Here is a 15,496-nt window from a genome sequence, read left to right as displayed (position 1 = left end):
CCTTTGTGACGACAAAATGTATTACATTCAGTAACATTAGTAACGTCCTGGGTACTTTAGTGTCACTGAGGTGCTAAAATCTAATTTTTCATTTAAAGGTGGGAATAGGTGACATGTAGCTTATGTTTCTGGTTTGAGTAAGAGCCGTTAGGGAGTAAAGCCAGAATGCCCCTTTCCCGGGCTTTGTTACAAACACTTGTTCAAGATGTGAAGAGCCTAAGACATTGCTTTCTCCCACAAACACCTTACTCAGGGCAGGAAATGTACACTCAATGAATGACTATGTCAAAGACGCAATCAGAATGGGAAAACCTTTTTTCCCCTTTTGTATGGAATTAAATTGTTGGAAGGAAGCCAAGGAAGTGACACATCTCACCTCCTGTTTCTGGCTGAACAACCCTTAAGTCATTGAAATTGTTCATCAAATTGTTTTGGGTCTTAGGTACTATGAGTAGCATAATTTATTTCCCAACTATTTTTAATTTTTTTCATATTTCTAGAAGGAAATGAGGTACAGTGCTTTTGCATTGATTGCAAATTTATTCTGTGTTTTATTGAAAAGATAACCTTTGCCCCATCTACCTGAGCAGTTGTTTGGCTCCTAGTGTGCACAGGCTTGGGTTTATTTTTAATATTTCTTGTGAAATTTCTCTGCAACTGAGTCAAGGCAGAGGCTAAATCTTTTATTTCCTTCATGGTTTCTGGAATATAGTTGACTTTTCACTTTATCTCCCTGAGTCTCAGTGTGCTCATCTGTAAAATACAAGCATTTACTACAACAGTCACATATATACTTTGTATTATATACATGTGTATATAGATGAGAGCACTTGGTAATAGTAAAATAATAGAACAATGCTAGCTACTTAGTTCTCAACTTAATTTATGAGGTTGAGTATTTTTTTCATAAATCTAGTATAGAATAAGTTTGTACATATAAGAAACATATCAAACTCAGAGAGTGAGAAGTGAAGATGTTGAACAGCCAATTGAATACATGATTCTTAGACCCAGGATAGAGGTCTGATCTGGAGGAAAAGATTTGGGAGCTAGCAGCCTAGCATGGTGGTTGAAGTCAAAGGTGAAATGTTGCAGAAGGGGATGTGTAGAACTAGAGGAGCTGAGGATGACCTGGGGCTGAACTCAAATTAATACTAGTTATTTAAGGCAGAGGTCTTTAAACTGGGATAAAATACTGTTAGGGGCATGTGAATACTTTCGAAGGGTTACACAAGCATGGCTGTTTTAAGGGAATCCATTTCTTGAGCCTCAGCTTCCATTTCTAATCATTCCTTTAATTGCTTTGTCTGAGATGTGCCTGCGATGGGTTGAGGGGTGGACAATTCTCCTTTCTTATCCTTTTGCAATTGCCTTTCTTCCACTTTTCAAAAAGAAAGGCACACTCTCTATCACACCACATTGCATTGTCCTGGGGGGTAAACCATCTCCAGGATGGCAAACAAAGGGGCGATTGGAAAAACTGGTGCTGGTTCTGAGAAAGCGAATGACTCTAGTGACCAAGCCCCAGACCCTCTGCCAGCCAGAGGTCTCCACTCTCTGCATTCGGCAGAATTGAAATGAAACTTACTGGGTTGTCAGCTGTTAAAGCATCACAAATAGTCTGTGATTCTAGATCACTCTATGATTTTTAGCATAACTCAGAAGCAGTTCAAAATTTTGAGAGGCATTTATACAAAATACAAGCATTTACTGCAGGAGTCCCATGTATACTTTGCGACTCTTGCATAAACGTATACATGACCCTTGCATAAATACATTTTCTTTTCTCCTTCACTTATTTACTGTATGTGAATAAGGTTTCTCAGAACTTACATCTATAAAAATGAAAGATGGGAAGAGAATAGAATTGATTCTGAACCCTGTCTCATTTTAGCAACAAATAATATTTACCAACAGATGACTAAACGAGAGGAAATATCTATTTATATATCTCTAGTCCTGTAAACTAAGAGATGCATCTCTGTCTTGGTTCGTTCTGATTGCAATAACAAAATGCCACAGACTGGGTGACTTATAAGCAGCAGACATTTATTTCTGACAGTTCTGGCTGGGAAGTCCAAGATCTCGCCTGGAGCTGGCAGGTTTAGTGTTTAGTGAGAACTTCCGGGTTCATGGATGGCACATGCTCACTGTGTCCTCACAGGACAGAAAGGGCTGGGAAGCTCTCTGGGTCTCTTTTTATAAAAACACTATTCCCAATCATGAGGGTAGAGCACTCCCCAAAGCTCTACCTCCAGATAACATCGCCTGGGGCATTAGGTTTTCAACATAAGAGTTTGGAGGAGACACAAGCATTCAGACCACAGCAATGTCCAATAAAAAATTATTTTAAAGGCAAAATCATAGGGACAGAAAGCAGTTTATCAGTCACTTGGGGCAGGGATAGGGTTGGGGATTGCCTGCTAGGAGGCAAGAGGTAACTTTTGGAGTGAAGGAAATGTTTTTTATCTTCTTGATTTTGATTGTGGTGTTGGTTTTATAACTGAACACAATTGTCAAGCTCATCAAAATGTATACTTTAAATGGGTATTTTTTGTATCTAAATTATACCTCAATAAAGCTACTTTTCTGTTTAATAATTATTTATAAGATTTATAACAATTATGTACCATTAATCATTGCAATATAACTAAATTCAGAAGAAATTTTTAACACTTAGAGGCTTCTGACTGTGGAAAACACAAACACATTTAAATTTTTACTTGTTTTCCAGAGAAGTAGGAGAGTGATCAATAAAGGCTATAAAGTACAAAATATATTACATTAGGGTTAAATTCTGTGAAAAAGGAATTATTATGTCAATGGGAAAAAGAAATTATATAAAATGCCAACTGTTAAATAAGGGATTGTTCAAATATTTTAAAATATGGATGATGGTGGGTTATAGCATATCATTATGTTTTATAGATTTCATTAGATTTATTTAAAAGAACATTATAAAAGTTTCATTTCAAAATATTGATAATTATGATGTACTAGAAAATGTATTCTTTGCAACTATTTAGATTTAGGATAAAATTTTAAAATTTCAACTTCAAAATATACAAGGAGCCCCACAAGTGTGGCTCAGTGGTTGAACATCGACCTATGAACCAGAAGGTCACAGTTCGATTCCCAGTCAGGGCACATGCCCGGGTTGTGGGCTCGATCCCCAGTGTGGGCATGCAGGAGGCAGTCGATCAATGATTCTCTCTCATCATTGATGTTTCTATTTCTCTCTCCCTCTCCCTTCCTCTCTTAAATCAATAAAATATACATACATATAGAATGTTTTAAAAATGTACAGGAAGAGTACATAATTTTTCAGAGTACTTTTAGGGATAAAAAAGGGGGGAAAGCCCTAACCAGTTTGCTCAGTTGTTAGAGCATCAGCCTGAGGACCAAAGGGTCACAGGTTCCATTCCTGGTCAAGGGCATGTACCTCGTACCTCGGTTGCAGGTTCTATCCCCAGCCCCTGCTAGAGGGAGGTAACCAATCATTGTGTGTCTCTCTCACGTTGATGTTTCTCTCTCTACCCCTCCCACTTCCTTTCCACTCTCTCTAAAAACCAATGGAAAAAATATCATCATTCCTGGGGGGAGGACTTAAAATAAAATAAAAGAGGCCAGGGGGAGGTAAGGAAACCATTTATTTAGGGATAGACAGAGCAAAGAGGACTAAGAGAGAATAACCAGGAAGAAGGAAGAAAAAGTCAGAAGGAATGTTCACAGAATTCAAATAGACATTCAAGGAGGAATATTGTTCTCCGCCTCAGCTGAAGCAAGACAAGTGCCAAAAGATAATCTACTGAGTCTTTAATTCTCTGTGGGAAATATGTTCACCTTTCCCTGGCCCAAGCAGGGGTTTTGAGTTTGGGGAGCAAGGATTCCACACCCCTGCCCACTATGGCAGTGGGGTGATGTCAAAAAGAGTTGAATTGTTTGAGAGCAGAGAGAGGGCTCCAAGGAGAGTGAAAAATTGGACGTGTCCTGGTAAGCAGGAGAGAGTGTCCTGAAGAATGGGGCAGTGAATTGAGGCCCTGGACTCTCAGGGCAGTGGGGCCTGAGTGTATTGTCTACCTACAGAGGCAGTACCAGGTTTTCTGGTCTAGCCAGCACCCCTTGTGCCCAGCTTAGAACAAAAGCAGGGGAGCCATTTGTCCCCAAGGGAAGAGTATGGGCTGGAGAAGCACATCACTCCAGACTCTTGCAAACTGAAGACCCTGGCCCCAGTATTCTGTTCTTTCTAAAATCCTCTTGAACCTTGGATGACCCGGGACCTGGGTAAGGCACCCCAATAATGGTTAAGATCGGATTTCCTCTAGTGGGAAAAGGAGCTTATAAATATTACTTTTTAGATGGGGAAACATGTCAACTACTTTTTTTTTTTTTTGAAGGTCTGCATGTTGTTGCATATTAGAAGCCCTCCATATAGACTGGAGTGTTCAGTTGGATAGACAGCTAGGAGGTCATTGGTGCAGCTTCAGTAGAGTGTGGGGCAGATCTAGATTTTATGGAAAGAGGAAAGAGTGGAAAGTGAGGACATGAAGAAAATAATGTAGACCACTCTTCCAAAAAACTCAGCTATGAATAGAAGGTAAGATAAAGGGTGGACACTGGAGGAGGAGGAGGCAGAGTAGAGGATTCTGTTGTAAGCCACTGACAGCGCATTGCAACATGTATTCTTGCTGATAATTGCTCTCTCATTCAGCTTCTCTAAGCATCTTGTTATTTCCTTGGTATTTATTAAGGTGATTGCAAGGTAAAATGAGCTGCTGTATATATGACTCTTTAAATCAAGGGTCCTCAAACTTTTTAAACAGGGGGCCAGTTCACTGTCCCTCAGACCATTGGAGGGCCGGACTATAGTTTAAAAAAAAACTATGAACAAATTCCTATGCACACTGCACATATCTTATTTTGAAGTAAAAAAACAAAACAGCAAAAACACCCGCATGTGGCCCGCGGGCCATACTTTGAGGAGGCCTGCTCTAAATCTCAGTAGCTTAACACAATCATGTTTTATTTCTCATGAAGGTAAAAACCAGTTGGGTAATTTTACTGGGTGGTTGTGTTCTCCAGCAGAGGTGCAGGGACCTACGCTCATTCCATCCATGTAATCGTCCACACTTGACTTCCAAAGTTGCTCTGCAATGGGAGAAGAGCATAGGGAGTTGCCTGTGGGAGGTTTCTATGGGCCATGATGGAAAGCGGTACACATCTCTCTTGCCCACTTTGAGCAGAACACAGTCACATGACCACACCTGACTGCAAAAAGGCTGGAAATGTGATGAGGCTGTGTGCTACATTAGGATATGGGTCTGGTGAGTGTGCGCTAGACTCTGCCACATTCTTCTACCCGCTCATTCCTGTTTCCCCCTTAGCCTATATCTCAGGACCCCACCCTGGGTGTAGAGTGGTATCTTGACTAGAGTACTGCCTAGCTTCCTGTCCTAACTTATTTCCAGCCTGTTACATTTAAGTCTCAGAGTTATTTCTGATTTTAAATCAAATCACAAAACACCTCAATTCTTTTTTTTTTTAAATATATTTTATTGATTTTTTGCAGAGGAAGAGAGAGGGATAGAGAGTTAGAAACATCGATGAGAGAGAAACATCGATCAGCTGCCTCTTGCACACCCCCTACTGGGGATGTGCCCGCAACCAAGGTACATGCCCCTGACCGGAATCGAACCCGGACCTTTGAGTCCGCAGGCCGATGCTCTATCCACTGAGCCAAACCGGTTTTGGCTCAATTCTTGGTTTGGGAAGTATCAGAGAGGGAGGGAGGTGTTGGGGGTTTGGAGATGTGACAAGGAAGCAGGGCCAAACAACCTCCCATGAGAAACATGGGCATTTCACTTTTCCCTTGGGTTTCTCTGCTGTGATGACCATTATCACCACCATGGTTACAGGGACTTTCTCCATGAATATTCTACCCCCAATGTAAACAAACCTGGCTTCACACAGCTGAGACAGGATAGCATTATCAGAAAGACTGTACTCAATTTTAAGGGAGGACAAATGGAAGTGAACAGGGTATAGTGTGTAAACCAGAGGCCGGTAGCTTATACAGTAGCCACATAATGACTCCCTGTTCACACCCTCTTTTAAGTGCTGCCCCTCATGCCAGCATGACTTCTCAATGTGGACTACTAGGTATGGCCTAACTCTAAACACTACTCTAGACTTTGATATCTGACTCTTGGTCTCAGTATTATAACAGCTTGGCTTACTGATGAACTATCGTGTTAGTTAGTATCTTGTATTAATTTAAAATGCAAATATAAAATATTAACTGGTTTAAACTCTTTTGTCTTCCATTCAGAACACTCTTTTTATGTTGTTAAGAATTTACCTGAGGAGCCTAATAGCAATAAGAAACTTGTTTGGAGAACATGGAAATAGTAAAGGGAGTTAAAGGATTTTCAATGATGTTACACCCAAGCCATGATAGAATTTGGCAAATGATCTCTATAAGATTATGCAGTATACCTTTTTCTTGTAGAAATATTCATATCTACTAAGTGTAATATTTACCTTTGATGGGGAAGGTTGAATAATGACTAAATATTGCCATTTGATTCTTCTTTTTCAAGATTTCATATAGACTACTACCTTTATATTTTGTTTCATATTCAATTTTATCTTAGTTTGAATTGGTTACATTTAATAAAATTGAGATTTTAGTACATACTCTAAATTTCACAGTAATGCTTTGGGTAAGTTAATATCTCCAGATAGCTAATCTCGTGGAATTACCATATGGCCTCATAATTTCCCTTCTAAGTCTGTATCTAAACTAACTATAAAACAGGTACTGAAATGAATGCATGTACATACACATTCATAGTAACAGTATTCTCAGAAGCCAAAAAGTGGAGACGACCCAAAAGTCAATCAATGATTGAATGGGTGAACAAATGTGGCATATCCATACAGTGGAATATTATCCTAATATATAAAAACCCAGGGTCCATAACAACTGACCGAAGGCTCGACCAAACACCGGAAGTCAGTCCTGCAGTCAGTGCTGGGTTGCCATGGCGACCCAACACTGACTGCCACCGCTGCAGACATGGCAACCCAGCACTGACTGCTGAGGGGGCTGTGAATCAGGCCCAGAGAGAGGCCTGGAGAGAGAGGCAGGGTCTAATCCGCAGCCTCCATGGCAGCTGTTGATCAGCCATTGCCTCTCTCTTTCTCTCCGGGCTTCATCAGCACCTCCCCTGTGTTTCTCTCTGGGCCTCCGTGGGGGCTGCTGATCAGCCCTGCCTCTCTGATCAGGCCCAGAGATAGGCCTGGATATGCTAACTGGCATAGAAACCTACCAATCAGAACTAAATCTGGGTGAACTGCGAGGAGCCAATGGTTGCTTAAGAGGTGGAGCTTCTGTCGCTGCCTGGCATAGAAACTGACCAATCAGAACCTAATCTGGGTGAACTGCAAAGGCAGAACCTAAGGTGGGGGCTGAGGAGGGATTTTAAGGGCAACAGCTGTTTGGTGTAAGGTGTAAGAAAGTGGTTCAATTTTTTAATGACTGGTTTGGCAGTATAGTGCATATGGCTGGCTATCAGTCCAGATATACGGATTATGTATTTTTGTTTGCCAAGAGCATCTCCTTCTGCTCAAAAAGGCTCCTCCCTCCCCATTTAAGCAATCCTATCCTATATAATCTATCTATACTAATAAAAGGGTAATATGCTAATTAGACCGGGTCGACTGCCCATCTTCCAGACGTCCAACTTCCTTCCAGACAAAGTCATGGTGGTAGTTGGGAGCGAGATTAGGCCGTCAGGGGAGGGCAGTTAGGGGCAATCAGGCAGGCAGAGGCAGTTAGGGGTTATCAGGTCAGCAGGGGAGAGCAGTTGGGGGCAAAATCAGGCCAGCAGGGGAGGGCAGTTGTGGGTGAGATCAGGCAGGCAGGAGAGGGCAGTTGGGGGCAACCAGGCAGGCAGAGGAGGGCAGGTGGGGGCGAGATCAGGTCAGCAGGGGAGGGCAGTTGGGGGTGAGAACAGGCAGGCAGGGGAGGGCAGTTGAGGGCAACCAGGCAGGCAGAGGAGGGCAGGTGGGGGCGAGATCAGGTCAGCAGGGGAGGGCAGTTGGGGGTGAGAACAGGCAGGCAGGGGAGGGCAGTTGAGGGCAACCAGGCAGGCAGAGGAGGGCAGGTGGGGGCGAGATCAGGTCAGCAGGGGAGGGCTGTTGGGGGCAAGATCAGGCCAGTAGGGGAGGGCAGTTAAGGGTGATCAGGCAGGCAGAGGCAGTTGGGGGCAATCAGGCAGGTAGGCAGAGGGGTTAGGGACAATCAGGCAGGCAGGCAGAGGCATTTAGGGGTGATCAGGCAGGCAGGCAGGCAGGTGAGTGGTTAGGAGCCAGTGGTCCCATAGTGCAAGAGGGTGCATGCTAGGCTGAGGGAACCCCCCCTCCCCTCCGTGCATGAATTTCGTGCACCAGGCCACTAATGCAGCTATAAAAAGGAAGGTAGTACTGGTTCATGCTACAACATGGGTAAACCTCGAAAACATTATGCTAAGCAGACAGGAGATTAGTGTTTGCCCCTGCTGGAGGGGGGGGAGAGGGGGGAGAGGAAATGGAGAGTAACTGCTTACCAGGTACATAATTTCTTTTTGGGGTGATGAACATTGAGTTTACAACACTGTGAATGCACTAAGTGCTACTGAATTGTTTATTTTATTTTAAATATTATTTAAATTTATTTTAGAGAGAGGAAGGGAGAGGGAGAGAGAGAGAAACATCAATGAAAAAAACATCGATCGGCTGCCTCTCACACACTCCCTACTGGGGATTGAGCCCACACCCAGGCATGTGCCCTGACTGAAAATCAAACCTGGGACCTTTTGATGCATGGGACAATGCTCAACCAACTGACCCATAGGGGCCAGGCTGAATTGTTTACTTTAAAATAGTTCATTTTATATTATATGAATTTCATTTCAACAAAATATATGAATGAGTCAATAGGAGCAAAACATACTGACATGCATTTAATACTCAGCTATCAAGAGTTTTAAAAAATTGAATTAGTAAATACTGATTCTCAACTAAACTTTCAAAATGATGTGGCAGAAATCAGTGTTACCCAAAGTGTGGGATGTGTTTTAATGATGGTAGGTCAGATGGGAAAGGCTTTAAATAACATTGCCTCACATAGGGAGAAATTTAATTTCTTTTCAGAGATTTTTGTCACCTTCTAGTCCCTGTGACTGCATCAGTGAAAGTCTCAATTTTGTGCTAGGATGTTAGCTGTTACTATGTTTAATATCTCTAACATACATGAAGAGAGATCAGGCTCCAGGCTCAGAGCTCTCTGTGGGCAATGCTATGAAAGTGGTTTTAATACCATTGTTTCATTTTCAGTGCGTTCATTTTTACTTATATCTTTTGTTTATTTTTCAGGACACCTGTTTTCCACTTTAAATGATGTGCATTATAATTTAGATTGTGTTGCAAAAATTTCTTCTTTAAATTGATCTAAGTAGAAATGTGAGCCCACTTAAAGAAAAACATCCTATCTAATAAAAGAGTAATATGCAAATTGACTGTCACTCCAACACACAAGATGGCTGCCCCCATGTGGTCAAAGATGCTTGCCCCCATGTGGACACAAGATGGCCACCACAAGATGGCCAGCAGGGGAGGGCAGTTGGGAGGGACCAGGCCTGCAAGGGAGGGCAGTTGGGGGCGATCAACCCTGCAGGGGATGGCAGTTCGGGGTGACCAGGCTGGCAGAGGAGGGAAGTTGGGGCCAACTGGGCCTGCAGGGAAGGGCAGTCGGGTGGGGGGGCGGGGACCCAGGCCTGCAGGGGAGAGCAGTTGGGGGTGACCAGGCCTGTAGGGGAGGGCAGTTGGGGGTGACCATGCCTGGAGGGGAGGGCATTTGGGGGTGACCAGGCCTGCAGGGGATGGCAGTTAGGGGTGACCAGTCTGTCAGGGGAGGGCAGTTAGGGGCAATCAGGCTGGCAGGGGAGCAGTTAGGCATCAATCAGGCTGGCAGGGGAGTGGTTAGGGGGTGATCAGGCTGGCAGGCAGAAGCAGGGGCAATCAGGAAGGCAGGCAGGTGAGCACTTGGGAGCCAGCAGTCCTGGATTGTGAGAGGGATGTCCGACTGCCCGTTTAGGCCCGATCCCAGTGGGATCGGGCCTAAACGGGCAGTCGGACATCCCTCGAGGGGTCCCAGATTGGAGAGGATGCAGGTTGGCCTGAGGGACACACAACCCTATGCACGAATTTCATGCACCGGGCCTCTAGTTAGGTATATAATCATGTAAATGGCATGAGGATTTGGGAGTCCAGTAGAACTCAGATGCTTAAATAGGACACACTGGCATGAAGAAACACACACAGGGTGGGTGTGGAGACCTGAGTCTCACTGCTCTACTTGTGCAGCTCTGGGCACACCACTGCTCCCCTCTATGCTGCAGTTCCTATCTCACTGTTTTACACATGGAACTTACATTATTAAATTACTTGTGTTGGTTATTTTCTGTGTCACGGGGGTTGCACTTGCACACAATTTTGATAAGGTGTAGGTTCTGCCAGTGAGATGCACTCATGGGGTTTGGACAGCATAAGGAGCGTGTCATTCTTCCTCCAGCACAGCGCTTGACATGAGGGTTTGACAGATATCAGTTTTTACAGTGAAGCCGGTCTCCCCAGAACGCCCTGGCAGTTACCAGCTTCTAAGCTGCAAGGCAGCTGTGACACTGGCAGTGATTTCTGCCATTTCCTGCAGTTTCTGATACTGGGTGCCGCAGCTTCCTGATGTCCTCGCTGATGAGGCACAACCCGAGAGTCAGTGGTGGTCCCTTTTCAACCTTCACTCATCTTCTCCTTCCAAAGACTTTACATGCATCGGATTCCCTATATTAAACACCTTTCTGCTGGTCATAACCGAGTAGTTTCCTTTTTCCTCACTGAACCATAAGTGAGATATTAGTTTTATTGAATTCACAAAAGCTTACTTTTTTTTTCTTTTTTAAAAATATATTTTATTGAATTTTACAGAGAGGAAGGGAGAGGGACAGAGTGTTAGAAACATCGATGAGAGAGAAACATTGATCAGCTGCCTCCTGCACACTCCCCACTGGGGATGTGCCCGCAACCAAGGTACATGCCCTTGACCGGAATTGAACCTGGGACCCTTGAGTCCGCAGGCCGACGCTCTATCCACTGAACCAAACCGATTAGGGCAAAGCTTACATTTTAATAATAGTACAAAAGAGTTAACATTTATTGAGTGTTTATTACTAGTCATTGAACTAAAGATTTGACACACATAATTTCATTTAGTTCTCTTAAGAACTCTATAAAGGCTGGCCAGCGTGGCTCAGTGGTTGAGCGTCAAGCTGTGAACTAGTAGGTCAAAGTTTGATTCCCGGTCAGGGCACATGTCCCCGTTGTGGGCTCCCTGTGTGGGGCATGCAGGAGGCAGCCGATAAATGATTCTCTCTCCATCATTTATGTGTCTACCTCTCTCTCCCTTCCTCTCTAAAATGAATAAAAATATATACTGAGGCAGAGTGTGACTTACTAACCCAGGTCTCAGAGGTGGCAAGCAGCAGAGTGGGAATTTGAATGCAGGCTTTGTGAATACAGAGAGGGTTCGGTGACTCCACACTTACTCCCTTCCCCCTGCACAAAAATGTCTACTTCAGGTCTGCAATAAAGTCTGCTTCAAGTCTGAAACCAGAAGTGTTTTGGAACTCAGAAGTTTTGATTTTTAGAAGGGGGACCCAGCACATACACTGCATGTTAGTTGTGGGGCAGCTTAAAAGGGATCCGGGACAGGACCTTGTAATCAAACACACTAACAGTTCTGCAACTGGATGAGTGTTCATATTAAATAAGGTAAAGACCATAAACAGCCAAAGGACAGTTCCTTTGCTACCAAGTGAGGTAGGTGCCAAACGTAGGGGAAAAAACGTTTGGTTTTCAGAGCTTGGTGGATTTCAAAATTGCAGATTAGGAATTGTGGACCTGCAATTATCATGAAGTATTAGCAAATAGAAAAGAGAGGCTGAATGGATTTTTAAAATATTTTTTCTCATTGCTTTTTATCTTCATTGGTCTTTAGTCAGGCTACTTGTGACCACTTCTCCTCTCCTTTTATAGCCAAAGCATGTGGTGAGGACTTATTTTTTACCTATTTAAGTCAAATGTAATTGCAAGTATATTTAATTTGCAGACACCTTAAGGTTAAGGCCATCGTGTTGTTCCACAATGTCCAGCATATCACCCCACCAAAGCAGAACCAGGAAAAATCAGCAACTTAGGAGTGAAAAACAATACCTTAGGATTTCTTAAAGTTTACCTTGTTATTTTTAAGGGGGACACTTTTTTTGGGGGGGGCTTAAAAATGTTTTTCCAATTACAGTTGACATGCAATATTATATTAGTTTCGGGTGAACAACATAATAATTAGACATTTATATACCCCTTGTTCTTTTATAATTTGACCTGCTTATACAGCATTTGTTAATATTTATAGTGATTTATTTTTTTAAGATTTTAGCTAAAATGTAGCTAACTATTGCTTTAACATTTTATTTTTAATAACTTATTCCAGTTACCTGTAGTTGGATAACAAACCACTCCAAGCTCAGTGGTTTAAAACAGCAATTTGTTATTGCTCTCATGGTTCCATGGGTTGACTGGGCTCACTTCAGACACTCTCATTTGGGGTTTCTCATGGGGTCACATAGTTGGGGCTCAAGGTATTTGAAGGCTTGTCTGTGCTGGACACCAAGATAGTTCACCCATATGGCTTGCCATCAATGCTGGCTTTTACCAGGGTCTCAGCAAAGTTCATTCAGACCACCTGTAGGTGGCCTCTCCATGTGGCTGGGGCTTCTTTCAGCGAGGTGGCCGAGTTCTGGGAGCCTTAGTGTTCCAGAGACCTGGGCGGAAGCTGCAAGACTTCTTACAATCTAGCCTTAGAAATCACTTGGCATCACTCCCTCCCTGTTCTTCTGGCCAAAAGTCACAGGGCTGTTCTAGATTTAAGAGGAGGATGATAAAAAAGGATGTAAATATTGGAGGCATAGTTCTCTGGTGGAGGGGAGGCATCTTTGAAAACTTGCTACCATGCAACTTTATATAGATATGTGCACAAGTGTTTAAAAGATATTTTAAAATCATCTACACAGAGGCAAAAGTTTTATTACCCCACAACAGATAAAAATGCCTTGAACTTGTACTTCACATTTTTAAATATCTTTACAATACCTTTTAATACACCTCTGCTTGATGAGACAAATTATATATAGAGGCCCGGTGCACAAAATCTGTGCACGGGTAGGGTCCCTAGGCCTGGCCGGCGATCAGGGCCGATCTGTGGGGTGACCGGCGGGGGCCCCCACTGGCACCCACCTTGGCTGGCCTGGTGCCGCTCGCTCGCCAGCCCCCCACCCCCACCGCCACAGGTTAGAGCCTGCAGGCTGGGAGCAGCTCCTGTGTTGAGCGCATCATAGCGACCAGTTGTTCTGCCGTTTGGTCTATTTGCATATTAGGCTTTTATTATATAGTACTAGAGGCCCGGTGCACGATATTCGTGCATGGGGGGTGTGTGTCCCTCAGCCCAGCCTGCACCCTGTCCAATCTGGGACCACTTGGGGGATGTCCGACTGCCCGTTTAGGCCCGATCCCTGTAGGATTGGGTCTAAACAGGCAGTCGGACTTCTCTCTCACAATCCAGGACTACTGGCTCCCAACTGCTTTCCTGCCTGCCTTCCTGATTGCCCCTAACCGCTTCTGCCTGCCAGCCTGATCACCCCCTAACCACTCCCCTGCCAGCCTGTTTGCCCCTAACTGCCCTCCCCTGCAGGCCTAGGTCTCCCCCAACTGCCCTTCCCTGCAGGCCCAGTCACCCCCAACTTCCCTACTCTGCCGGATGGGTCCCCCCCAACTACCATCCTCTGCTGGCCCACAACTGCCCTCCCTTGCAGGCCTGGTCCCTCCCAGCTGCCCTCCCCTGTTGGCCACCTGTGGCAGCCATCTTGTGTCCACATGGGGGCAGCCATCTTTGACCACATGGGGGCAGCCATCTTGTGTGTTGGAGTGATGGTCTATTTGCATATTAGGCTTTTATTATATAGGATGGCATGACATCCAAGAAGTGGCCAAATGGAGAGGTGCTCAGCTATAAGTTGAGCAGGCAGAAGAAATTCTCAAAAGCTGTAAAAACATAAGGAGATAACTTTTCAAATGATAAGGCATCATTATAGATTTTTGGGAAACCATGATACCATTTTGGTATGTAATTAGGAGCAGGGTGGTTTGTGAGCAAAAAGGCAGAGGAGATAATGAGAGGCAGCTTTTGTAGTTGAAAACTAGTCATTCCTGCTTTGCTTTTTTTTTTTGAGTCACAGATACTTTTGAGTATATGAGAGAAGTTAAAATTTTTTCCCCGAAAATGGTTATTTGTATTCCTTTGTTTCTTCCTGCATTCTTTCCTCCTTATCTTCCTTTCTCCTCCCCACTCCTTTCCCTTCATTCCTTGTACAATTATTTATAGAAGCTGATTCTGTATCAGATATCGATCTGGACCACGGGGTAGACTAGGGAAGAAGATAAGTTTCCCAATTTCATGGCAAATACATTCTTAAGATAAGGAGACAGAAAAAAAAAAAAAGAAAGAAAAAGTGATACACCAACCTTTGCTGCTTTGGCTCAGTGGACAGAGCATAGACCCTCAGATTGAAGGGTCGTGGGTTGATTCCAGTCAAGGGTATGTACCTCAGTTGAGGGCTCAGTCTGGTCCTGGTCGGGGTGCATGCTGGAGGCAACCAATCAATGAGTCTCTCTCACATTGATGTTTCTCTCTCTGTCTCTCCCCCTCCCTTCAACTCTCTCTAAAAATCGGTGGAGAAATATCCTCGGGTGAGGATTAACAACAACAAGATAATACACCCACAAATAAACAAGACAAACTCAGATAGCTATAAGTAACAGACTGCATACACCAAACTGCATACACAACATCTTGCATACAATTTTATGGGGTTCACAATCTTCCCATGGACTTGTCTTCCTTGCTCTGCAATTAATAACTTCTCTTTTAAACCAAAGGATGACTTTTTAACATGAACAGTGTGGATGTGGCTGTTGGTTCTTCATTACTTTTCCACTTAAACTGAGTACACAGATGTTGTCTGTTTTTTGTGTTTTTTTTTTCTTTTCCAACCATGAAGAACAACTACGGGCAGTGTCATTGGAACCGACTTTCCTTACAGATGGAGGAGCATTGGTTCCTTATGAAATTTCAGAAAGCACTGCTGCTTGTGAGGATGAAAATGTGCCCTGCAAGGTTTCCCACAGCTTTATTAAAAAAAAAAAAAAATCCTTCCTTAGGAAACTATCTGCTTACCCCTCTTAAAAAAATTAAATGGCTCAGATAGCCATGGATTCACATTTCGAAGTCTCAATTTACAGGAGACTCTAAGGACCTACCCTTTCATCCATATTCTGAAGATGAGAG

This window comes from Eptesicus fuscus, chromosome 2, assembly GCF_027574615.1.
Source record: "Eptesicus fuscus isolate TK198812 chromosome 2, DD_ASM_mEF_20220401, whole genome shotgun sequence".
NCBI lineage: Eukaryota > Metazoa > Chordata > Mammalia > Chiroptera > Vespertilionidae > Eptesicus > Eptesicus fuscus.
Note: the sequence above shows the minus strand (reverse complement) of the source record.